This window comes from Pelodiscus sinensis, chromosome 1 (genome assembly GCF_049634645.1).
Source record: "Pelodiscus sinensis isolate JC-2024 chromosome 1, ASM4963464v1, whole genome shotgun sequence".
Lineage (NCBI taxonomy): Eukaryota > Metazoa > Chordata > Testudines > Trionychidae > Pelodiscus > Pelodiscus sinensis.
Genome location: NC_134711.1, coordinates 146,966,159 through 146,992,019, shown reverse-complemented (window position 1 = coordinate 146,992,019; position 25,861 = coordinate 146,966,159). Strand labels below are relative to the sequence as shown.

Here is a 25,861-nt window from a genome sequence, read left to right as displayed (position 1 = left end):
CTTCACAGGAAGAGATTTCCATTTTCTGCTCAGCAGAATACAACAACAGCTTTGATTGTATCAATATTTCACTGTGCTCTCCAATGACTATTGATTACACTTAATACCCATTTCACTGAACCATCTGTAGCAAATTCTATTTGGAACAGTAATATGCATTGAATAAACTTTTTTTAGTTATAAAAAACAAAGATTCTGACTATTAAATGAATAACTGGGATCTTTCAGGTACCCCAAAAGGAAGATTTGGATATAGCATGAAACACTGAAACTTATGATCAATTTTTAATTAAAATATCAACCAAAAAAACCTTCATATCAAAACAGTATGTGTTTTTCTTAGAATAAGGAAGTTGTATGAGAATCAGGGTCTTTTCCACCTTACTCCAGCTCCCCGTTCCCCCCCCAAAATATGTACCAGTTCCGACTTACATACAAATTCAACTTAAGAACAAACCTACAGTCCCTATATTGTATGTAACCCGGGGACTGCCTGTACACAATCAGTAATGATCATAGTTGTGTTTTCAGTATCAAGTGCAGAATGGAGAGGGTCCAGCGGAGGGCAACCAAAATGATTAGGGGGCTGAAGCACAAGACCTATGACAGGGGTGTCCAAACTTTTTTCAAAGAGGGCCAGATTTGATGAAGTGAACATGCGTGAGGGCCGACCATTTTGCCTGACATTCTTTGAACCATTAAAATTAAATGCAAATTAACTATTTTATGCAAAGTTTATTGCAAACGGCAAACGACATAACACCAACTATACATGTTGGGCTCGTCTACACTGGCCCTTTTTCCGGAAGGGGCATGTAAATTTCACCTATCGTAGTAGGGAAATCCGCGGGGGATTTAAATATCCCCCGCGGCATTTAAATAAAAATGTCCGCTGCTTTTTTCCGGCTTTTAAAAAAGCCGGAAAAGAGCGTCTACACTGGCCCCGATCCTCCGGAAAAAGCGCTCTTTTCCGGAGGCTCTTATTCCTACTTTAAATATCCCCCGCGGATTTCCCTACTACGAAAGGTGAAATTTACATGCCCCTTCCGGAAAAGGGGCCAGTGTAGACGTAGCCGTTGTGTCCAAATATATTTATAACTGATTTAGACCAACTGACATTAACTGAGATTTTACAATGTATTCATCTCAATTGAAAAAAAAAACTTGCCTACACTAATGTGAAGGGTGAAACTGAGATCTGGACTGCAGCACATAGGCTAGGTCTGGTTCAAAGGCAGTCCCTGATCTCAGCAGCTGCGGAGTCCGTCCCTGCACTCTCAGCCCCAAGGTAGAGGGCTTGCAGGGTCAGAGGCGGGCGGAGAGCGCAGGGCACGCTGGCCTGACGGCTGCCCGGGGGCAGGGCGAACCCGTAGCCAAGCGGGGGAGCGGGGCTGCGGACGTGCCCTACTTGGTGGACTTTAGGACCACAGCGGCCGCCATGGACGGCGGCGGCACGGCCGGAAGCGGCGCCAGTCAGAGGAGCGCCGGGGAGCCAGGAGAGGGGGAGGAAGCGGGGGCTGTCCCTGCACTCTCAGCCCCAAAGCGGAGTGCAGGGGCAGGGTTTGGGACCGCAGCGGCGGCGGCGACCCGAAGCGGCGCGCTGAGCGCGCCGGTTAAAAAAAGCACCGGGGAGCCGGGAGAAGCGGGGGACCGTATTAAATCCGACCGCGGGCCGCATTTGGCCCGCGGGCCGGACTTTGGACATGCCTGACCTATGAGGAGAGGCTGAGGGAGTTGGGTCTGTTTAGTCTGCAGAAGCGAAGAGTGAGGGGGGATTTGATAGCAGCCTTCAACTTCCTGAAGGGAGGTTCCAAAGAGGATGGGGAAAGGCTGTTCTCAGTAGTAACAGATGGCAGAACAAGGAGCAATGGTCTCAAGTTGTGGTGGGAGAGGTCCAGCTTGGATATCAGGAAAAACTATTTCACTAGGAGAATGGCGAGGCAAGCACTGGAATGGGTTACCTAGGGAAGTAGTGGAGTCTCCATCCCTAGAGGTGTTTAAGTCTCGGCTTGACAAAGCCCTGGCTGTGTTGATTTATTTGGGATTGGTCCTGCCTAGAGCAAGGGGTTGGACTTGATGACCTTCTGAGGTCTCTTCCAGTTCTATGGTTCTATGATTCTATGAATGACTGAGGACAAACCACCAACAAAGCTCAGGGGAAATATCAGAACCAGCATTAACCTTCATGAGAAATTTGACAGACGCATTGATGAACAAAAACGATGAAGATTCTGTCCAGGACTCTCCTTATATTCTCTCACTGGACAGTTAACAGCTGAGTCTTTCATGCATTCCACACATGCACACCAAAGAATAGAAAGTATGAACTGATTCTCAGGGACCTGACATTGACTAAAATACTTTACCCGTGGCATTTATAAAAAATGGAAACAAACCAAAAAAAAACCACCTCAAGCACACTTCAAAAAATATTGTAATTAAGTAAGCTACTAAATAGAACCATGCACAATTCTACTGACATCAGTGAAGTTGCACCCACATATGCCAAGGCTGAATTTATTGATAAAGAATCAAACGATAGGAATATAATTAATGCCAGTCAACATGATTTTATGGAAAATAGGTCTTGTCAAACAAACCTGATTTCATTCTTTCATGAGATTATAAGTTTGGTTGATAATGGTAACTGTGAAGATGTAATATACTTAGATTTTTGTGAGGCGTTTGACTTAGCACTGCACGACATTCTAATTAAAAAATTAGCATTATACCGTATACATAAAGCACATGTTAAAGAGATTAAGAACTGGCTAACTGACAGATCTCAGAAAGTAGGTGACAATGGGAAGTTATCAAATGGGAATGCTTCTAGTGAGGTGTTTCAGGGATCAATATTAGTTCAAATTCTGTTCAACACTTTCATTAATGATTCAGATTTAAATATAAAATCACTGCTTATAAAATTTGCAGATGACACAGAGATTGGTGGTAATGAGGACAAGGCAGTCATACAGAGCAACCAGGACTGCTTAGTAAAAATATTCAAACAAATATGTTTTTATACAGTCAAATATAAAGTTATACAGCTAGGAAAAAGAAATGGAGGCCACACCTACAATATCGGATATCATATCCTGGAAAGCAGTGACTCTGAAAAGGATGTAGGAAGCATAGTGGACAAGCAATTGAACATGAGTACACAGTGCAGCAGCAAGGCAAAAAAAGGCTGATAGATCTTTTGCTGTATATACAGGGAAATAGTAAGCAAGGAATAGGAGGTGATTCTATTTTTGTATATGGCATCGATGAGATCCCAACTGGAATACTGTTTCTAGTACTGATGTCCATGTATTTAAAAAGTTGAAAAATTGGAGAGGGAGCAGAAAAGAACCACAACATTATTTGGGGGCTCAAGAAAGCACCTTACAGTGAAAGATTTAAAAGGCACAATATGTTTAGATTTGATAGGTGATTTGATTACAGTGTATATGTAGCTTCAAAGGAGAAAAAAATATGAGGTACTAATGGGCTCTTTAATCTAGAGGGAGAAAGGCATAACAAGAAACAATCCCTGAAAGTTGAAGCCATAAAAAATTAAATTAGAAACCAGGCACACATTTTTAATAGTCATGGTGATTAACCATTGGAACAAACTAACAAGGGATTTGGTGGATTCTCCATATTTTGATGTCTTTAAATCAAGCATGAATGTCTTTCTGGAAGATATACTTCAATCAAACATAAACTGTTAGACTAAACATAGGGTTATATTTCATGGCCTGTGGTAGACAAATCAGACTAGATCTAGGTCTAATGCTTCCTTCTGGCCTTAAACTATGTAAACCGCTGAATCCCCCATTAATGACAATTGTAAGGTCATATTTTATGTGACCTGGTGTGTTTAAACTATGTGATGTTCTTCTTGTTGAGTGACCAGAAAAAATGATGTTCACACAAAGATACAGTTGAATGAAGGAGAGTCTATGGGTTTTGCTTCTTCTGAGCTTTCTCCATTTATGGAATCCTGGACCACGGATTGCCTGGAGGATAATGTATTGTGAGTTTTACTCTGAAAAAGGGTTGCTTTGATTAAGTGATTGTCTTTTCATTCTAATATGGTTCATTTAAATGGGTCTTCTACCAAAACCCTTAACTACTGAGTGCTTGAAAATCAGATAAAAATCTTAATTTTATCTGTGACAGCTGTTGCTCAATGTCTAGTTTTTAGGGCTCAGGTTATTAGCGTACAGGGGTTTTATTGGTTCTGTTCGTTTGTTGTGGAGTCCGGGCCCTCTCATTCCACCAGGCTTCAACCCAGGGCCGTTTGAGGGCTATCAATGATATGACAGTCAAGGATGCTTAAGGCAGCCCTCCCTGGGCCACTTTCCATCACAATTATCCCCAAGTCCTCATTTAAGGTAAGGAAGTAGGAGAGCTGTCAGTTCATTAAAGGCGCTCCTGGTGATGGTGGTAGACATTGCGTCCTTCTGTGGGATAGCCCACATTCCTGGACCAGCTCAGTCCAAGGGCTTTCCTCTGCAGGGCAGTCCAAACAAAAGTAAGAGGTTGAATCAAGCCCAAAGTTCATAACAGAGGGGAGTGCTTCAATGCCAGGCTGTCCCTGCAACAGGCCTGCCTTCTCTGAGGGAGGGTTTTTTGGGGAAGATGTTTTGGGAGAGTTTCTGCCTTCCCTCAGCTAATCTCCCGTGGATTTGCCCACAGCAGGTCTGTTCTCTTTCCTGGTCTGCCCCCAAATGATCTGACATCCTTCCTTTTAAGCCCTCCTCCAGGAAGTGCATTTGCTTCAGGTGTGATGGGATTAGGCTAGCTAAATTCAGGGTAGTTTCATAACCCTTTGTTACTTGATATTGTGGTTATACATCCCATCACAGACTCATATCTACATTCAGTCTTAATCTGAATAGTGAAACTACCCAAAAGGTACTGATGTGTAAAAGGGAAGTCAAATCCCCCGGAGCCATTGATTCCCCTATGAGGGGCACGTACAATATACATACATTGCTAATGCTTAGATATATTTGCTATTTGTATAGGAGTAAGACATGACAAAGGTCAAGGCCTGTCACAGGTAATAACTTATAATAAGGAGACGAGGGGAAGTGAAACCAGTCTTCTGTTAAGTAGAGATATGGATAGATTCCACATCCTTTAAACTTGTGACCGGCTCAAGCAGGAAAGGGAAAAGGGAAGTATGGCTTGCCCATTGTTCAGCAAAAATGAATGAATGTAACACAGCTGTAACTGCAAAGTCAGCAAGTAGGCACTGTATTTAACCTCATTTGGAAAATTAACCTGACCTATAGGAATGCTAAATGTCAAAGATGAAGTAACCTATCATGTTAAGGCACCTAAACCAGGAAAGATGTGAACCCTATAAAAACCCCTGCCTATGAGATGTTGGGGGTCGGCTCTGTTTTGAACATTGAGTTCCTTAGCCGTACCTTGGTTGCAACCAATAAACTTGAGTTGGACCCAGCCTGAAAGTGTGACTCTCTTCTTGGGGTAAATCAGACTAGCCTCCAAGGGGACGAAACCTTGCAATTTATGCAACAGTACTCTATAGAGGGAGTGGGCAATAATTTTTTAGAGAGGACACTGAGAATTTGGAAAGTGGTCAAGGGCTGCACTCTTTCATGATATGAGTGGAGGAGGTGCAGGGTCTGGGATGGAAGTTGGGTGCAGAAGGGAGCTTAGGATAAGGGAAGGAGTTTGGGTGAAGGAGGCAGTTGGGACCTTTGGCACTTGACTTGGGTGCAGGGGTTGGACTGTGATGGAGGGCAGGGAATTGGGATACAGGAGGGGGTGCAGGGATTTGGGTTGTGAGCTAGGGCAGGAGGGGACTGTGATCTATAGCAGTGGATTGGGGTGCCAGATCTGTGAGGGGATATGGTTACAGGAGGGGGCAGAGGACTTGGGTATGTGGAGTAGGGGGCAGAGGGTTGGGAAAGGGAGGGACTGGGGTGCCAGAGGCAGGCTCTGCCAGGAGACTTATCAGCCAGCAGCCATTCCTGAATCAGCCTCCCTGCCTGCCCCGCCTCAGATGCAGCCATGTGCTCTGGGAGCCCCTTGTGCTTTGTGGCTGCCTGTTATTGAAACAGGCAGTTGCCACTGGCCAGATTCTGGCGAGAAACCAGCCAATGGGATTGTGCTGGGGGCAGAAGCAGTTCCTACAGCTTTCTCCTCTCCCCTCCAGACTGACAGTTATTAAAGAAAAAACTCCACTCAGCTGTGTTTCTGAGTGGTGTATGGGTGGGGGGAGGCAAATGGGGAGCCTGCCTGGGATTTCTTGCAGTATCTGCGGATGGGATCCAGTGGTTTGGCGGGCCAGATCCGACCCACAGGCCATATTTTGCCTAGGCATGCTCTACAGTAAACAGTCACATACATACTATAACCAGGGCATACAAAATCTGGCAATTTTCCTTCACAGTGGTTTGTGCTGTGTTTTAACTTTTTTTGGTTTTGGTTCAGGAAGATTAACAACCCCTGAATTCTGCTTTGAGTTTTAGGTTTGAATACACCCATAAAACTGTGAAACCATAGTGCATAAGCCCCAAACAAAAAATCATTTCAGATCCAAACTTCTGTGGATATCCCTAATTTTCATAAAAAGAGGTAATGGGATCTTAAATGGTTACAAATTGTAAGGACCTCAGGTTTTAGGCCTCATCTGAAAGACAAAACCTGCACAAACACATTGTACTTTTAGCACCTTGCTGGCCCTTGTTTCAGAACTGTGCTGGAAAGAAAAGCACCACATTACAGAATCACCATCATACCCACCCTGTAGCATATGTATCTTACCAGCTGCTACTGACCACACCCAGCTCAACTCTGGTTAGGAAAACTAACAAGATTATTGCCCAATGTGGTAGGGCTGCCAGCATGCAAAAGATATAAAATGTTCCTTGACAGTCAGTTTGAAATTTCCCTCCTGCCTTCTATATATGCTTCAGAATATAAATATAATAGATTTTATTATAGTTACAGAGGGTCAGATGCCACTCATCTACATACTCTGCCCGCTGCCTGAACAATAAGATTTAAGGAGTAGGTCTGCAGGAATAAAGGATTCTTCCCAGCAGATTAAAATGTGCGTTTTAAGAAAGAAAACACTCATAGAAAGCAGAGCATGCCTTATGTTTCTGTAGCTTATTCTTCTTCTTAACGAAACAATGTTTTCAGATTCTACAGTAGCAACTGCAAAGACACTTCATTAATCTCCTGCATGCACTGCCTCTCCTTAATACTCTACAGCTACGTCTAGACTGGCATGATTTTCCACAAATGCTTTTAACGGAAAAGTTTTCCGTTAAAAGCATTTGCAGAAAAGAGCGTCTAGATTGGCACGGACACTTTTCCGCAAAAGCACTTTTTGCGGAAAAGCGTCCGTGCCAATCTAGACGTGCTTTTGCGCAAAAAAGCCCCGATCGCCATTTTCGCGATCGGGGCTTTTTTGTGCAAAACAAATCTGAGCTGTCTACACCGGTCCTTTTGCGCAAAAGCTTTGCGCAAAAGGGACTTTTGCCCGAACGGGAGCAGCATAGTATTTCCGCAAGAAGCACTGATTTCAGACAGTAGGAAATCAGTGTTCTTGCGGAAATTCAAGCAGACAGTGTAGACAGTTGGCAAGTTTTTAGACACAGCCTACCTGTAGCGGCCCTGTTCTAGCCTCCTGAAAGTTACCTGCTGGCATTACTTCAATATCCCAGCACAAGAATAAATCAAGGACTGACTTATTGAGCTATTCAAACGCCGCGATTTTGTAGAGAAGGGGCCCAAACCAAAAATTCAAGGCCTTGATATATATTGAAATTTGGGAATCTTCAACAAGTGACAGGAACAACACATATCAGGTTTTATATGTATGGGCAGGGCTCGACAAATTCTGGAAAACCCTACTCCCCGGACAAAAAAGGGACTCGCCACTCTCCCCCCCAAAAAGTGTTTTTTTAATAGCATAAATTCCTAATAAGTATAAGAACAGCAATTACTAATAAGTTATTAATAAATATCACCCAAGTTATTAATAAATATCTTATAAACCTCTACCTTTTCCCTCTGCTGCCATATCTCCTCCCCTTGCTCCATCAGCTCCCCTGGTGCCTGCTGCCCCCCAACTCCTCACCCTCCCCTGCTGTCCTGACTCCTGCCCTTCTCACTGCCCTCAGCCTTCCTGAAGTCTTGCCCCCTTCAACCAGCCCTTCTCTCCTCCCTGTGCCCACTCCTCCAGTAGCCCTACTCTGATCTGATCCTCATCCCCTCTCCTAACACCTCCCTCTACACACCTGCCCTGCCTCTCTCCTCTGGTGATGGTCCCTCTCCTGCAGGTGGCTGCCCTTCTGCTTCACCCCCAGAATCCACTGGCACCTGCACCCTCCTGGTGCCTCCCCCTTCCCTCATTGCCCCTGCCCCCTTTGCTCTCTTTTTCCCTGATGCCCACCCCCTAATCGCCCTCTGCCCCCATTCCCCTCATGACCCTGTGCCCTCACACATGACTTGTTCCATCCCAGCCTTCCTCATGCCTACCCCTTCTTTCTAGCCTTCTCCCAGCACCTCCCCCTCCAGCCCCCAGTGCCTTTACTCTCTCCTCTCTCAGCATCACCCTGTCTCCCCTTCTGCTCTTTACCTCATTGTCTGCACTTGGCCCCTGGCATTTGTCTCTCCTGCACCTCTGTCCCTTGGTGCCTTCCCCTTCCTTCTTCTTCTTCTTCTTCTTCTCCTGACCTCCTCCCCTCCCATTCCCTGCCCTTAACACAAGCCCCTTCCCCATATTTTCCCTCTCCCCTTCCCTCTCCACAGTTCAGTCCAGTCCAGTCCAGCCCCTTTCCCTCCCCCAGGGCCAGCTCTAGGTTTTTTTCTGCCCCAAGCAAAACATTTTTGCCCCCCCCTTTTTTTGTTGTCTTTTACACGTTTGCATTTTGCAATGGGTTTTTTTTTTTTTGTTTTCATTTTTGTCCCGGCATTTTAGCCCTATAAATAGCAAAGAACATTTTCATTTGTTTTTTTCCATAAAGGCAAAGGCGCTTCAAGTGAACTCCCCCTTTCACTCCCTGCTGGGTCATAGCAGCCTTTTCCCTGGCCTGTCCAGCCCCTTCCTATGGACAAGCACCCCTCACTCCTGACCCGCAGGGGAAACAGGGTGCAGGGACAGCGCAGAGCCAGAGGGGTGCAGGGAACAGTGGGGGGGTACTGGGGTGGCGCAGGGAATGGGAGGCACAGAGCCAGAGGGATACAGGGTGCGGGGTGCGGTGGAGGCACAGGGAATGGGACGCGGAGAACGGGAGGGGCAGAGGGATCGGGGTCTAGGGGCAGTGCAGGGAACGGGCAGCACAGAGCTGGGGGCAGGGATCGGAGGGGAGCAGGGTGCAAGGGTGGCACAGAGCCAGAGAGTCGCAGGGAAGAGGGAGAGCAGGGGGTCGGAGGTACAGGGGAGCAGGGTGCAGGGGAGCAGGGATGGCGCGGGGAACGGGCGGCATGGAGACAAAGCGGCGCAGGGTGGGTGCAGCGAGCCAGAGCGGTCTCTCACCAGCGAGGGGGTTGGGGCCATGGCAGGACTGGAGCCAGCGGGGCGGATCCTGGCTGCGCTGCAGCCAGTTCCCAGGGCCACGCAGCCAGAGCCGAGCTGCTGCGGCCCTTTAAAATCAGCGGGGCCATGTCACGCCAGCGTCCTGGCGTCTGCCGCCATCCCGCCTCTGGCCCCGCCTTCTTGTGCTGCAGCTGCACACAGGCAGCCCGGCGCTGACAATCACTGCACTTCCCCTTTCCCAGCCGCGCTCCACTCCTCCGCCCAGCCTGAGGATCGGATGGGGCCACACCAGCCGTAGTGCGGGCGTTGGCCAGCCCATCACAACCGCCCACCGGGCCAGTCCGCCCCTGCACTCGCCAGCTGATAAAATCTACTTGCAACGGGCAAGCGGGTGAGTGCATTTGTCAAGCCCTGTGTATGAGAAATAAATGAAAGGAGGATCTCTATGTCACTGGTCACCAACAGGCAGATCGGAATCTATCGGTGCATCTTGGAGCATTTGACAGGTGACCCTAACTTCATTTGGTCAGGAAGCTATCAAGAGTTGGCACTTCAATTGACCCTCTACCCACTGTCATGCTGCTCCTGCTCTCTGCCTTGGAGCTTCCCCCTAGGAGCCTCCTGCTTGCTGCGCAGGGTGTGGGAGGAACAAGGGGGGCGCTGATATCAGGATGCCCCTCCTCCCCCCACTCCTGAACTCCATCTCCACACAGAGAGAAGGGGACGGAAGGAGCTTGGCAATGCAAATCTCTGTCACTCTCACACACTGTGTGTGCCTCTGTCATTGTCACAAATACACACTGCTGCACTCCCATCTCCTACCTAACCCAACACATATGTGGGGGGTTGTTGTTAATTCTTTTACTGCTTGCAAAGTGTGTTATTTTGGGGGCTTCGTCTGTGCATTTCATAATTTTTATTTCTCTTTTATGCTTACATTGAATTTTTGGGTAGTGAATTCTAAAATGCCTAACGTGTTGTGGCTGGCGTCATTATCCCTGTGGTAATTGCTGCTCCCGGAAGTAGCTGGCATATCCCTGCAGCCCCTGAGAAAGGCAGAGGAAGCGTCTCCACATGCTGTCCTTGCCTGCAGACACCAGGCCTGCAGCTCCCATTGATCAGTAACAGGGAACCGTGGCCAGTAGAAACTATGGGCTCAATGCCTGTAGATGTGGGGCGCCATGGAGCCATTGCTGTACATGTCAGCTGCTTTCAGGAGTGGTGCAGGGCGAGGGCAGGAGTAAGCCTGCCTTAACCCAATGCTCTACCACCCGGAAGCATCTAAGTTAAGCGGTGCCAAGCAACAGCCCAGTTCCTGAACCCCTCTCCCAGCCCTGAACCTCCTACCACACCAAACCTCCTGCCCCAGATGTGGGTCCCCCTGCACTCAAACTTCTTCCCAGAGCTTGCACCCTGAAACTCCTCCTGGACCCCATCCCCCACCCTAAACTAAGCCCAGAGCCCCTCCCACACTTTAAACCCCTTGAACCAAATCCAAAACCTGCACCCCAACCCCTTAAGCCATCCTGGTGAAAGTGAGTGAGGATAGGGAAGGAAGGGGGATGGAGTGAGCAGGGTGAGGCTTTGGCGAAGGGGTGGAGCAAGGGCAGGGCCTCAAAGAAGGGGCAGGAAGGAAGTGGGACAAGGGTATTTGGGTTTGAGGTAGATTTTACATTGCACTTAAATTGAAAAAGTGATCTTGTGGCTTAAAAGGTTGGAAACCACTGCTCTATGTTTAGTAGCTATTCTTTCTGTACACAGAAAGTCAAACGACAGCCTCAGGATCAATATATACCGGGTCAAACAATGCAGTCCATACTCGACCAAACTTCCAGGTTTTTTTAGGAGTAAAGATTATGGGCAGAATTTTCAAAAGTGATTTCAGAGCCCAAGTACCACTGAAAGTCAATAGGACATGTGATTGTGCTCCAAAAGGCACTAGGGTATTTTTTAAAAATATTATTCCACATGACATGGCCCCAAAATTACAGTCTTTGGGTCCTCCTCCCCCCCCCCCCCCCGCCTTCCTCTGTAGTATTCAGATGGAATCATCTGTTGAGAACAGATGAGGATACATCACACAATCTGTTTCTAGGGGCAACAGCAGTGAACCTCAGTCTTTCCCATCTCCTGTTTCTTAATGGAAATATGAAATGCTAATATGGAATGGTCAAAGACTTCTCAGGCTGTAGTGCATGTGAAAACCTGGAAAGAATTTATATAGGGCTGCTTCCTCTAAAAAGAGTTAGCTACAGAGTCAAGCCGTCAGGAAATGAACATTAATCACATTTAACTCTGATGTTGTATTGTGCACTACTTGATATGATATGGTGCTGGTGTGGGTAGATGGAGTTCCTAGTAGAATTGGTCAGAAATTTTCCGATGGAACTTTTTTGTCCGAAAAATGCCAATTTGTCAAAAGTAAAATATTTCATGGAAATATCAATTTTAGCACAGTTTGTTTTTGAAAGAAAAATGGGAAAAAACCCTTTTTGATATGGTTAAAAAGTTCCTTATTCAGCATGTCATGATGAACTATTTTGATATTCCACTTTGAAGCAACCTTGCCTTTCAATTTTGTCACATATTATATTTTGCATATGTATTATTCCATATTATATAATGGAAAAATTGATTTGGAACAAAATATTTTGACTGCATCAAAATAGTTTTTCAATCCAAAACAATTTTTTTAAATTTCATTTTTGGGAAATATCAGTTTTTCTTTTGTTCTGATTTACAATTAAAATAATTTTAAATCATACATTTTTCAAGAAAAGAAAAGAAAAGAAAAGAAAAGAAAAGAAAAGAAAAGAAAAGAAAAGAAAAGAAAAGAAAAGAAAAGAAAAGAAAAGAAAAGAAAAGAAAAGAAAAAAGTTCCCACCCTGCTCCGGTTCCTAGGAAACTAGATAGAACAGGAATTCACTTAGCTGTCCAGCTTGTTCTTGCAGTTTTAATTTAACTCTGTCAGATTAATCTCTTCCTCTTCATAAAACCAGGTGAATGTTTTTTTCTTAACTTGCTTTCAGACTTTTGAGTTTCACTCCAGGCAAGAACCAAAAACAGGACACACAACCTTCCACATCTATGAGTTACATGCATGGAAACAGTGGCAGGGGAAATAAAGTGAAATGAATGAAAATGACAGATGTCTCCAGAATAGAGAGAAGAATTGTTGAATATGTATAGTTTATTCTGATAGTGAAGTGATCTTTTCAATGGAGGCCTCCAATTTACTGAACCTTTGATTTTTATTCAATTGACCATTTCCATTGTAAACTACACAGGGCAGGCACCATGTGTGTTCTATACAGAACACATGGTCAATCTGTGATAGGGGTGTAAGAGTGTAGCCATTTAAACAGGAACCACTTAAGCATGAGCTAATCGGTTACCCAAATGGTTAAATGCCACTCCCAGTCCGGTCCCCAGGGAGCCAACTGCTGCCCCATGCTGCTGCCTCTGTATCAGAGGCAACAATGTGGGGCAGCAACTGGCTCCCCAGAAGCAGAGCGGAATGCAGGATCCATATGACTGGGAAGCTGGCTTTCGGCTACTGGGGAGCTGACTGCCGCCCTGTGCTCACTCTCTGTATGAGAGTCTACAGCACAGGCAGCAGCTAGCTCCCTAAGGGTACATCTACACAGCAGTATTATTTTGGAATAATTGACTTTATTCCGAAATAACATAGCGAGTGTCTACATTACAAGCCTTTATTTCGAAATAATGTTGAGCTTGAAGACTTCTTAATCCGACTCCTGGTAACCCTCATTCCACAAGGAGTAAGGGAAGTAAAAGGGAGAGTGTTCTTCCTTATACTTCCTGCGGTGTAGACAACGCCAAAAGCCAAATTAAGCTGTTTTGACTTCAGCTACGCAATTGACATACGCATATCTTAATTCAACTTTAGCCTGCTCCCTACCCTGAGAGTGGGGACAGCAGCTAGGAGTGCACTGGCTGCCAGCTCCACTGCCAATGAACCAGCGTGTAACCACTAAATTTTTTAGCGGCTACATGGTTACAATAACAACCTTTTCAACATCCCTAAACAGTAATAAAAACTGCTTTCGTGGTAATTATTTGTTACTAAAAGATTTTCCCAGCATTGCTCGGGTCCTCAACTCAATTAATTTTTTTTTTTTGGAAAATAAAATTAAAGGGTGCGTAAGGGGTGGGAGGCTCAGGGCTGGGGCAAGCATGGATGGGGTGGTCCCCTATCAGTGTCTTTTACCTGCCTGGTGATTCTGTCTCTTTTCTGTATTGTTTTCTCAAAAGCAATCTCTTTCCAGGAACATCCCATTTTTCTGGCACAACCAAATCCTTCCCTTGCTTTAAGTTATGATAAAAGGAAGCTGTATACCAAATTTGGTGGTCCTAATTCTTATAGTTTAGGAGAGTACTTGAACAGACAGACAGTAGATATTGGCCCTTTGCAACAGACACCTCTCAGTTTTCACTCCCTCCACCTTCCCCACCCTAAACACAATCATCATTTGCTCAGACATTTGCTGCCCATATAGAGCAATGGCACAGCTAGCCGAGGAAATGCCTGCTAATTTGATAAAACACTATCATTCCACCAACAGGAAAAGAAGAAAGGTAAACCTTTGTTGTTGTGTTGGCTGATTGGTTGGGGGGGGTTGCATTTTTTTAACTCAGAGGAAAACAGAAGCCAAAGTAGAGCAGATTAAGAAACAACTAACCAAAGAAAAACAAAACAGGGAAAAACAAAAACAAAAAAGAAAGGGAAAAAGAACAGAGGAAAAACAATTATCCCAAGCACTAGGCAAAAGTCTGTAATATTATCTAGAATGACAGCACAGCCATTGTTAGTGCTGCCAAGGCACTGCATGTTTACTATATCACCCGAGGTCCTGAGAGAATAATAAACTAAGCAGATTAGACTTAGACTGATGCCTCCGTGCCACTTCTACCATCACACAACACACACACTGTTCTGTGTTTCTGAACACATGCAGGTAGGTAAACCCAGAAAATGGGTACTCCATGTTGTCAGGAGGGGAGAGAGACTGCCAACAACCAGGGCCTGTTTATTATTTAACAGTTGGTATTGCTAGAGGCCTGGCACTGCAATAGGGCAATCTCTGTTTCAGCACAAGTAAGCCTGATTACAAGAGTGTATGAGCCAAATCATGTTTACCATAGTCTGTGAGAACCGCGGTGCCCCCAAAAGACATGGAAATTCTTACAACAGCTCTTGTGCAAATGGACAGGAAGATTCCTGCAGCAGAAGTAAAGAGCTGATTTTGCCTCCTATAAAATCCAGGGAAGGAGGAAGGCCCTTGGGAAAAACCACAAAAGTTACAGTCTATTATCTCAATGCCAGTGACCAACTTAGCCTGTCCTTCCTAATTTTCATGAACTGATGACCTGCTCTATTCTTCCTTTCCTTTTCTACTTCTAGTAGCTACCTAAAGTCACCCAACACCCAAACCTAAAATCAACTCCCAGCCTTGGTTGTAAGGTAACGGATGCTTTTAATGAAGAGTCATTACCACCTCTCCAGTCACGACATTCTGCTGGCAGAGAACAAATGAGTCAATTAGTCCAGTGAGGAGCTATGGCCATACAAGAGGGACCTCACTGACAAAGAGCTTCACTTAAAAGGCGAACCCATCATTCCATCCCAGCAGAGAGATCTTAACCTCTGCTAGAAACATCCGGTACCAATGACAAAATCAGAGAGAAAGGCCACTTCAGCAACTCCAAGGCTGTGTCTAGACTGGCAAGTATTTCCGCAAAATCATCTGCTTTTGCGGAAAAACTTGCCAGCTGTCTACACTGGCCGCTTGAATTTCCACAAGAACACTGACGATCTCAGGTAAGATCATCAGTGTGCTTGCGGAAATACTATGCTGCTCCCATTCGGGCAAAAGCCCTCTTGCGCAAATCAGTTGCACAAGAGGGCCAGTGTAGATAGCACAGTACTGTTTTGCACAAAAAAGCCCCGATGGCTAAAATGGCGATCGGGGCTTTTTTGTGCAAAAGCGCGTCTAGATTGGCACGGACGCTTTTCCGCAAAAAAAGCTTTTGCGGAAAAGAGTCCGTGCCAATTTAGACGCTCTTTTCCGAAAATGCTTTTAATGGAAAACTTTTCCGTTAAAAGCATTTCCGGAAAATCATGCCAGTGTAGACATAGCCCAATGGTTTAAAATTGTTACAGGAATACTGCCCCAGATTCAAAAGTCTCAGAGGGGGAGCTGTGTTAGTTTGTAACTGAAAAAATGTAAACAACTAATGGTTCCACAGAACATTAGAGACTAACCAAAAATGTAGGTGGTATTATGAGCTTCCAAGGGCACAACGCACTTCTTCAGCTGAATGGAGCAAGCGCATGATACTATCAACATTTTTGGTTAGTCTCTACGGTATTGCAGGATCACTGGTTATTTTTTAAGTTGTCCCAGAATCAGTCAGTCTATAAAATGGATGTCATGGAACATGGAATCTTTTCTCTGTTGAAAATACTATCCTGAAATGAAACAGAACAGGGCCAAACCTGAATAGCTGAATAGAGGACTGAATGGTTCAGATGACTGATGACAGGATACAGAGCTTTCAGGTTTAGCTTGCTGGTTTAAATAGTCCCATTTTGGTTATGTCCTTAAGGGGAGAGCATCTGATGACTGTTCAGAGCTATATATGGAAGGAGTTTGATGGGCCTCAGTTCACTTTGCATATCACCTTTTACCTATCTCACAGATGTGAGTGAAGCGTAATTCAGGGAGTAGAATGACCCAAGATACAGGCCTGGAACTTAGGAGATATGGGTTCTATTTCCAGCTCTGACACGTATGTGATCTTGGGAGAGTCACTTCTCTCTGAATCTGTTTTCCCATTTGCAAAAGGGGAATAGTGGAAAACAACATGGCTACGTCTAGACTGGCATGATTTTCTGCAAATGCTTTTAACGGAAAAGTTTTTCTGTTAAAAGCATTTGCGGAAAAGAGCATCTAGATTGCACTTTTTGTGGAAAAGTGTCCTTGCCAATCTAGACGCGGTTTTGCACAAGAAAGCCCCGATCGCCATTTCGCCATCGGGGCTTTTTTGCGCAAAACAGTTTTTAGCTGTCTACACTGGCTCTCTTCCGCAAAAACACTTCCGGAAAAGGGCTTTTGCCCGAACGGGAATGTCAAAGCATTTGCGCAAGAAGCACTGATTTCGGACAGTAGAACGTCAGTGCTTTTGCGCAAAATCAAGAGGCCAGTGTAGACAGCTGGCAAGTTTGTTTTTTTTTGTTTTTGTGGAAAAACTTGCCAGTCTAGATGCAGTCCATATGTAAGAGCTAATTATTAGTTAATATTGATGAAAAATTTAGTGGCACTGAAATGGAGGGAACAATAGAAATATAATAAAACTGTATTATAGCTCACAAATCAGACTATGACAACTTGCACTAATTGACATGCTAAGCAGAGAGGTAAAGGCCTCAATGTTTCATGGTTACATGAACTATACTCTTACTTTAAGTGGTGACCCTCCAGGTCAGGATTGAGTTAGGGAAGGGGTGGATTAAGGCAGGATCAGAGGATCCACTGATCTTGGTTTCACACTGGAGATGACCCATGGACTCACAATGATGGAATCTGAGGATTCATGAGGAATTCTACTGTTCCTAGAAAACTGTAATGTGCCATGGGTACTGGGGAACACAAGAGAGTATTTCTAGGACAGGATTTCTAGAAGCAACGCTGCACATCTAGTTCCAGACTGACCCCTCTACTCTGACAGCTTCTTTCTATAAATTTAGACAATTTATAAGCTGTTCTCAGCAGTCTAAGAACAGCTGCACTGTTAGGCTGAATGCTAGCTGCATACTGGAAGTAGGCAGAATGGAAGTGACTGCACTCTTGCTCCCTACCAAACAGAACCTTCGATGGTCAATCATGCCAGAAAAGGATGACCTGATCTGGAGCCGGAGCTGATGCCCTGAACTGATTCATGTCCCACTGAAGGGTTCTCTGTCTACTGTGACTCTGCTGACCAGAGAGGATGTCATAGGCAACCGCCATATCAGTCTTGTCTATCAGTTCTGGAGAAAATGGGACCCATAATTCTCCAATAGTGATAAAAATGGTAGTATAGAAAGGACTCAGGCAGTAGGGAACTGTGTGAAAAGCTTACCCTGCTAACTTTCTTGCTGTACCTGTTCCATGAATACACAGAAGGATTTCAATCTCCCTGGCTGACAATTTAGCACCTTTCACCGGCATGCAATTCACAATAATAATGTTTAAAGGTTCCAACAAAAATATTTTAATGATAGCAATTAGACAATTTACAAGGTACAGTTGTATTAGACATACAGTCCAGGCTGAAAGGCCCTTGACTAAAGAATCCCCACCTTGACAGGCACCAGAGGTGTGCAGGTATATACTATAATTGCAATCCTTGTATATTAGTGTTTTCATAGAAGAAATGCAAGCTGAGCTAGCACAGTGCCTCCTTCCTCAAATAATAACTAACTTTCACATGTGCTTGAAGTACTCTTTATATAGTTCACAGAAAATAGGTTGTGTAAAAATTAAAGCTATGTGAATTGTTCACAACAAAACTCAAAACCTGGTGAAAACGTGCCTAGGACTGGATCTCATTATTAGCTCAAAACTCAATCCAGCTTTGCTTTACTGAAACCATGTGAAGCTTGGTACCAATGGTGGTGGTAGAGAAGGAGGAGAAGGGGGAGGAGGAGAGAAAGGGAGAGGGAGAAAGAGAGTAAAATGACATGGAAGAGGCAGGTGAAAAGGGAAGCAGAAAAATACAAGGGAAGTTTCGTTACCTCCCTTGTACCCCAAGCCAGTGCTATTTCAAGGTGGGAGAGGGGAAGCAATGGCTTAATGACTGTTTGCAGTATTGTTGTAGCTGGATTGGTGTCAGGATATGGAAATAACAAACCAGGCAAGGTAATATCTTTTATTGAACCAACTTCTATTGGTGAAAGGAATAAAGTTCCAGGCTGCACAGAGTTCTGAAGAAGAGAAACTGGCCCAATAAATGATATTATCTTGCCTCTCTTGTTTCTTTCTTTTCCCCTGACTGACAGCTCACAGTGAATACATTTTGCTATATAGCAGCTATACGACAATATCTGGTTGTAGAATGGGACATCTGGATTCAGTACTGGGGAAATGCTCCTTCCTGAGTATGGGGCTACAGGATGCCTGTTCTGCCATTGTGTGATGTGTGTGGTTATAGGATGATTAGCTTCTATACAGAAGCAATGTTCCCTTCATACCCTGGTGAATGTGGTTGTTGAATGCCTGCATCCTATAATGCAGCAATATTTTCTCATTGTGTGGAGTGGGGGAGGATGGGATGCCTGGACTCAGTACTGGGGCAAGACTCTTTCACTGTGTGTATGAGGAGGGGATGCCTAGATTTTGTAGTAGGATAATGTTCCCCCATTGTGCAGTGTGTTCTCATCTGATGTTGTCTTTTCCACATTAAAAAAAAAACTAATAAAAAAGAAAATTAAAAAAGATACAATAATTGTTACTGCACACTCTAATGAATTATTGTGTTCAAGGTTCCTACAAAAAAGTAATATTATACTCGGCTTATGTTTTAATTGATTTATTAATATTTTATCACAGGAATGTAATTTAAGCTCCTCATGATTTAGATCTCATAAACCTTTAGCATTTTGCAAATTCAAATTCCAATTTAAAGCCAGGGCGAGCAATTAACTTTTCTATCATCTTGTCAGGGGAGAAGGTTCGTGTTTAATTTGAGACAAAGTGACAGAAATATATATACACTGTATGTATTACTCCAATTTAATTTATGAGTCAGCACCATCCACCTTCCAAATGTAGATTTAATAGATGGGGAGAGGGGGTGGGAGAAAGGCCCTGCTTTCATAGCATTTGCTGTGATATTTTCCCCAAATTTGCAATGAAAAAATGTCCCTGGTTTGTTGAGATACCAAGCTAGATTGATTATAGGTCTATTTTCAATCCCTTTGTTTTAATTTCCATTCACTCATCGCCTTCTCATATACAGCATATTCTTTCAAATATCACCCACCAGCTCCCAGCCAGTGTTGGACAGTGCTGTCATTGCAGGCTTGTCCTAATGCTTAAAGTACCAGACAATCCAAAGGAATCTGACCACAGAATTTATGAGCTAGTGCCTGTGGGGCAAAATCCAGCAGTCCTTACACACAGGGAAAGCTTCCATTGCAATCAATGCAAGTTTAATCTAATTAAGGAGAGGACTGAAAAGAGTGATGATACCTGGACATTTTAAAAAAATTAATTCCCCTTTAAACTAATAAACCCCTCACACTTATACATAATCGAATAACCCTGGCATCTAAATTTGCCTGGGCAAAAAGCCTCCAAATTTGCATGAACAAAGCAGGTAGTTAGATGGCTGACTACCTGATTTGCACAAGCAAATGTTCTTTTAAGATATGCAGGGAAAGGCTGAAACATGGGCACTGGGTTAGTGATTGTGCAGATCCAGCAGTAGCCACTATGCTCTGTGTGGTATGTCCCTAGAATTCAGCACAAGGACTAAACAGCTATGGAGGAACTGCCCCACATCTTGCCCACTGGATTTTACTGTCTACTTAAATCCCTAAACAAAATTATACACTAGCTCTCCATAGGGAGTGTGTCTGTGTGTGGAGATTGTGTGTCTGTATGTATCTACTGAATTTCACCCTAATAAAGGTTCTGAATGACACTTGATTGTGGCAGAGCTATTTGAAAAGGAATCAGGACTCAAAATCTTGCTCTAATTCCAGTAGTTGTATATAATGGGTGGAACAAACACCTGTCTTCAGAATATCAGATAAGCCGGACTATCAGGAGGTCCTATAAGCTGGTTATACATATACTGTATACATTATATACTGTATATAAAGTGTTCCTAACCCTTTTTATTGTACATACTGTATACAGTATACTGTAATGTTTTAGGTTTTTTTAAGCCTTTTTTCCCCTTTTTGCTCAGTTCAGCTGCTGCTGCTGTTACCTTGTGACTCATTTTTTGCCAAAGCTCACTCACTAGGCTCTTGCCATTTTGATGCTGGACTATCAGGACCGCCGGACTACTGGATGCCGGACTATTGGAGTTTTACTGTACTCCTAAAATGCAGATTCTCCAAATTTAAATCCAGACTTTCCTAAATTCTGGGATGTTCAGATTTCATTGTCCATTAGAAAGGTAATGTTCTAGTGCAAACAGAGAACCAAATCTGCATTCAGATCTGGATACACATGACGGTAATTAGAAGGACTTTAGCAGAGTTGCAGTTATGCCAGCCAATTAATAGCTGGATTGGAGACATGGTTCAAGGTCTAGGTACGTTCAGCCATACCAAAATAGTAGGCTATATAGGACTCTGCAGCCTATGCTGGAAACTTTGTTTCGCAATTTATTCTCTTATGACACTTCACTCAAACTCAGAGCCTTGCCACTTTGAAAATTCAGGTAAAACAGCCTTTGCTGTCATGCATATTTTTAGACAAATTACAGCAGAGTGTCTTGCAATTTCCATTACTTTGTGGTGTCTGCATTGCTGATAGACACCAGCCCACATTGGCATTACTGCCGAGGTGTCCTAATACATGTCTGAAAAATACTATTAACTGCACATCACAGGCATTTGAAGTGCATAAGAAAACCATAAACTTAATTACTTTGGAGGACTAGTGTGATCTCACATGAAATGTGAGCTACTGTTATTAAAAATAGCGAAACTGCATTTACTTAATGCTTCTTACAGTAAACCAGTCAATTTTAAAACTTTCAAGGTTGTATGGTGAGACAAAACAATATTGGAGGTGGGGGAGAAACTGTCTGAAGAACTTAATAGTACAAGTATTTCACATGTCAAACAACAACATTTTGGAATATTCCTGTTAGAATCAACTGAAATTATTGTTACATATTTGGGACAGAACTCTTAGGTTAGAAAGGGTAGGAAAAAATAATTGTCAGAAAGTGTTGGCTGCTGCAAAGAGCTCTTTTTATAATAAATTGTGGACAACAGCCAGAATTCAAAATATTCTCAGACCTATCTCCAGTGTTGTGCAGACATTATGCCCTGTAATCATACTCACAGCAAAAGTAACCTTTCCCACAGCATATCCACACCAGGGGAAGGAAGCAGTACTTTTGCAGTCATAGTATGTAGAATTTGCTTGCATGATCTAGGAAGTTTATTTGAAGGTGAGGGAGGGAGGCTTTCCATTTCAAAAGCTGCAGCTGGGAGGGGGGGGGGGGAGGGAGTTGATTATGAATAAACAAACAAACTCCAACAACCCTGTGACACTTTTTAAATGACTGATTCATGGAAATTTCAGCTTCATCAGTCACAACCAGAAACACTTAACACACCATCTCTCTTAGTTAGCACTCCAGGAAATAGTTAAAAATAGGGCATCACTTGAGCTGCCAGACTATGTAAGAAGGGGAAGGGGAGGGACTACATTATAATAATCCATCATTCCTCCCTGTCTGAACTTCAATATGGCACCAGAGCTGCCACACAGTTGCTACTATTCCATCTTTTTGCTTGAAGCATGCCCTTTCCCCGAAGGCCCAGGCTGGGATCGGTGTCCACAAGGAAATTGGCTTCACACAGTCAAAAAAGGAAGGCACACTTATCTAAGAAGTCGACAAAAACTGACCCATGCTCCCATAAAAGACCAGTGTATAAGTTAAATGTACTCAAGGCAAAAGCATGCTCTGGGTCTAATCCAGTGAGACTCTGAACACCAGCAATCTTGCTGAAAACAGTGGGAGTTGCAGATGTCCAATACCTCTCAGAATGTGGCATTTTATTTCTGAACATTACCACTTACACTGATTATTTTAAATTAGATATTTTTCAGCCTATAAACATCTCAGCCGCACAAATATGTCTTCACATCAGAGTAGTGGTTGAAGCTGGAGCCATGCAAAGGTTAAAGCCTGTGCTTTCAGGGGCTTTGTGCAAAAATTAAGTCCCTTATAACTGATTTTTAAAAACCACAAACTTTTAGACAAATAGCTATTTCCACACAGAAACAAGCTGATTGCCATTCTATTTTCTGGAAATGAGTCAGCTTTCCTCACTTTTCTTTGATGGTGTATATGAACTTTTTGAGGAAACTGTCTGTATCTGAGAAGGTAACAAAACGTAAACTACGCAGGTATTAGTATTTTGTTACAAATATCTCCCATAACACTAGCAACAGCTCCTCTTCTAGTGAATGCCATGCAACAAGCTGCACTGATGGAATGGGAACAGTTCCTGCTTTTTCTACCTCCTGTCTCAAGCTGAACTGTCTATTAAACACTAGGATGTAATAGTATAGCCAATTAACCGATAAGCCAAAGCTGATAGGTTAATGCTATAGAGTACACGTATTTCCCTCCCCCAACCCTTGCCAGTAAATTTTTTAGCAGGCTGGCCAGCAGCCCAGCTCAGTTCTCTACTCTTGCTGCGACTCTGGATTTAAAGTGTTTTAGGAGCCAGGCAGACAGGCATCCTGGCTCAGTTCCAGCTCATGCTGGGTCCAGGAGCTCAGACCCACCTTAGACAGAGGCTGCTGCCACCTTGTTCTGCTGCCTCTTTATTGAGGGTAGCAGCACTGGGCAACTGGCAGCCAGCCAGTCCACAAGGGGAGCTGTTTTTTAAATTAGCTCCCCTCGTGGACCAGCTCCCGCCTGATACCTTGCACTGTTGCCTTTGATACAGCAGCTGCCGCCTCCGCCCCTGGGGACTATAGAATATCTGACTAACCGATAAGAATTCATGAGGTTATTCAATTAACCGATATTTAACATCCCTATGTGCATGAGAGCAACAAAGGAGAGAAACCATGGTTGATGTAACACTAGGCAGGTGTCTTTTGAGCCTCATGCATTTACTAGCTATGTTGTGTTAAGCAACACTCTTTTTATTCCTATCCTAAAAAGCACTTTCATATATACATGATTTTACTCACATAAATAGGCACACATGAGAATATGCATGTGTAAGTGCTTTGCATGATTGAGGCCTAGGAGTCTAGACTCAAATAAGAAAATTAACAACAATGTTTTTGTTAAGTGAGAAATTCAGTACATCTTAAATTAAACTGCACAGGCAGGAAAGTTAGATCATGATATACCACAATTTGTTCTTCCTTACCTGAATGGGGCACACCATATTATAACATAGTGTTCTGAGTAGGTACACTTTATTAATGCCGTCAGTCTCTAAGGGAATATTTATACCATGGCTTGTAGGAAAACAAATCCTTTTTCACAGTAGTCAAGGAAATGATGCTAGAATTGAGATGGCAATAAGCATGCTAACTTGCTATTATGATTTCAAGAATAATGTGGATAAGGATCAAGATGATAAACAGTAGTTCGGCCTAGTGAGAAAGGATGCGTCAAAGACATGCTAAAAAGATATGTCTGTTACGTCCCTTGTTCAAGGGAGTTCCTTAGAATCAAGGAACTGAGACTTAATAGCAAGATATGTAACTGCAGGCCAAACTTTCACTATTTCCCCAATTACACCATAATGCCAGCAGAGCCTTTTGTCCACTGGGGAAAAAAAGGTGTATTTCTAGCATATTAGTTTTAGGGAGAGGGGAAATGCAGCAGGGATCCACTGTGTTCTGGGGCTTCTTCCCCCTGCTGAAAGTATTAGAGATCTCCACAAGGGAATACAAAGATTTTCTATAAAAAGTTCATTCTGGTAGCATTTAATACAGATGACACAATGGATTATCCCAGACTATACTTGCTGACTTCTCAAATGTCCTCTCCTTACACTATACTCCTTTTAAAATGTGAGGTGAATTCTTTTGGGGAAGTCTCTTTGCTTCCTCCAAAGTTCACATGAAGTAAAGTTGTCTGCATAACATTACAAAGGCCATACCAAGAAATCAACATTTTTCTGGATCATAAATTGGTAGACAAAGAGATTATTTACTTTTCAATCTGGCAATAACCGGGATTAAGATATAGAGTATGCAGGACAATGCTAGGGGCAGAGCTGCTTATACCAGAAAGCACTGAACACTCCTCAAAAAATGATTTTCAGATGCGTACCTACAAATTTCACACACTGCTTTACTTAACATTCCTTTTCATGGTTTCTACAAATTCATGTCAAGGATACAGCAACCCATAGTATTTCTATCATAAACCTTCCTGTCCATGATAATCTTCTCTTTCAAATTCAATCCAGGAAAATGAAAAGAAGTAAAATGAAACAACCCCCGTACACAGGTTCACTTGGCATTCCCCAGCTCTTATTGTGCTCTCTCTCTCTCTCATCAGGTCTCATTTACACAGACAAGACAGAAAGTGTTCATAGATCCTATTACATTTTCCCACCCTATTTCTCATTTTGTTTGTAATATTTTCCCCTTCACATAATGCTGATTGTGTCAGAAAGAAAGAAAGAAAGAAAGAAAGAAAGAAAGAAAGAAAGAAAGAAAGAAAGAAAGAAAGAAAGAAAGAAAGAAAGAAAGAAAGAAAGAAAGAAAGAAAGAAAGAAAGAAAGAAAGAAAGACCCTTTGTATCTTGATGAAAATAAGTGACTCCTAGGCCTGGTTTCTCTTCATAGCACTCAATCTGGATGAAACAATTATTAGAAAACAGCTTAAATTCCACTGCTTAGAAAATGAAGAGGCCTAGCTAAAGGGAGACAAATTCTACTATCATTTCTGCAGCTCCTACTGACCAGTCAATAGGAGCTGTATGCTTGAATCTTAGGGTAAAATGTACAACATATGGGTGTGCCTAGACCACAGGGTTTTGTTGACAAAAGTGGCCTTTTTTCGACAAAACTACACCTGCGTCTACACTACCGCCGTGTTACGCTGACAGTAAGTAGACAGAACGTTTCAGTTTTATGAGGAAGAAAGCCTTTGTAAACAGAGATCTGTCAAAAAAACGTGTGTGGACGCAGGGAGCCAGTTCTGTCGACAAAAACGCTTCCAGGAAGAAGCCCTGGCAGACAGTCTAGCCTTTACATGAACACCTCTGTGGTTCCTGGCCGCAGGCTCTTAAAGGCACAAGCACCTAGACAGGCCTTACTGTCTGGCAGCTAGCCAGAGCACCACTGCCAGCTGTGACAGCCATGTCCCAGCCTCAAGGCCCCCCTGGCCCTTCTTCGGATAGAGACAAGGAGCCACCCACGGGCACCAAAAGGCGGGCACCAGCCTGGTTAGGGCCAGAAATCCAAAACCTCCTGGAGCTCTTGTCTCAGGAAGAAGCCCTGCAGACATGCTGCAGGAATGCGGACATCTACGAGTGCCTGGCCCAGGGACTGGCCACCAAAGGGCATCACCCCTGCACCATGGCACAAATCAGGACCCAGGTAAAGGAGCT

The 25,861-nt window shown here is 43.7% G+C and overlaps 1 protein-coding gene across 42 annotated transcripts in view; it reads right to left on the bottom strand.

Moving 5' to 3' along the window:
• The window catches only part of ZBTB20 (zinc finger and BTB domain containing 20), a 723,674-nt gene that overhangs the window by 495,483 nt on the left and 202,330 nt on the right, over nucleotides 1-25,861 (bottom strand). The gene's annotated exons all lie outside the window — the stretch shown is intronic.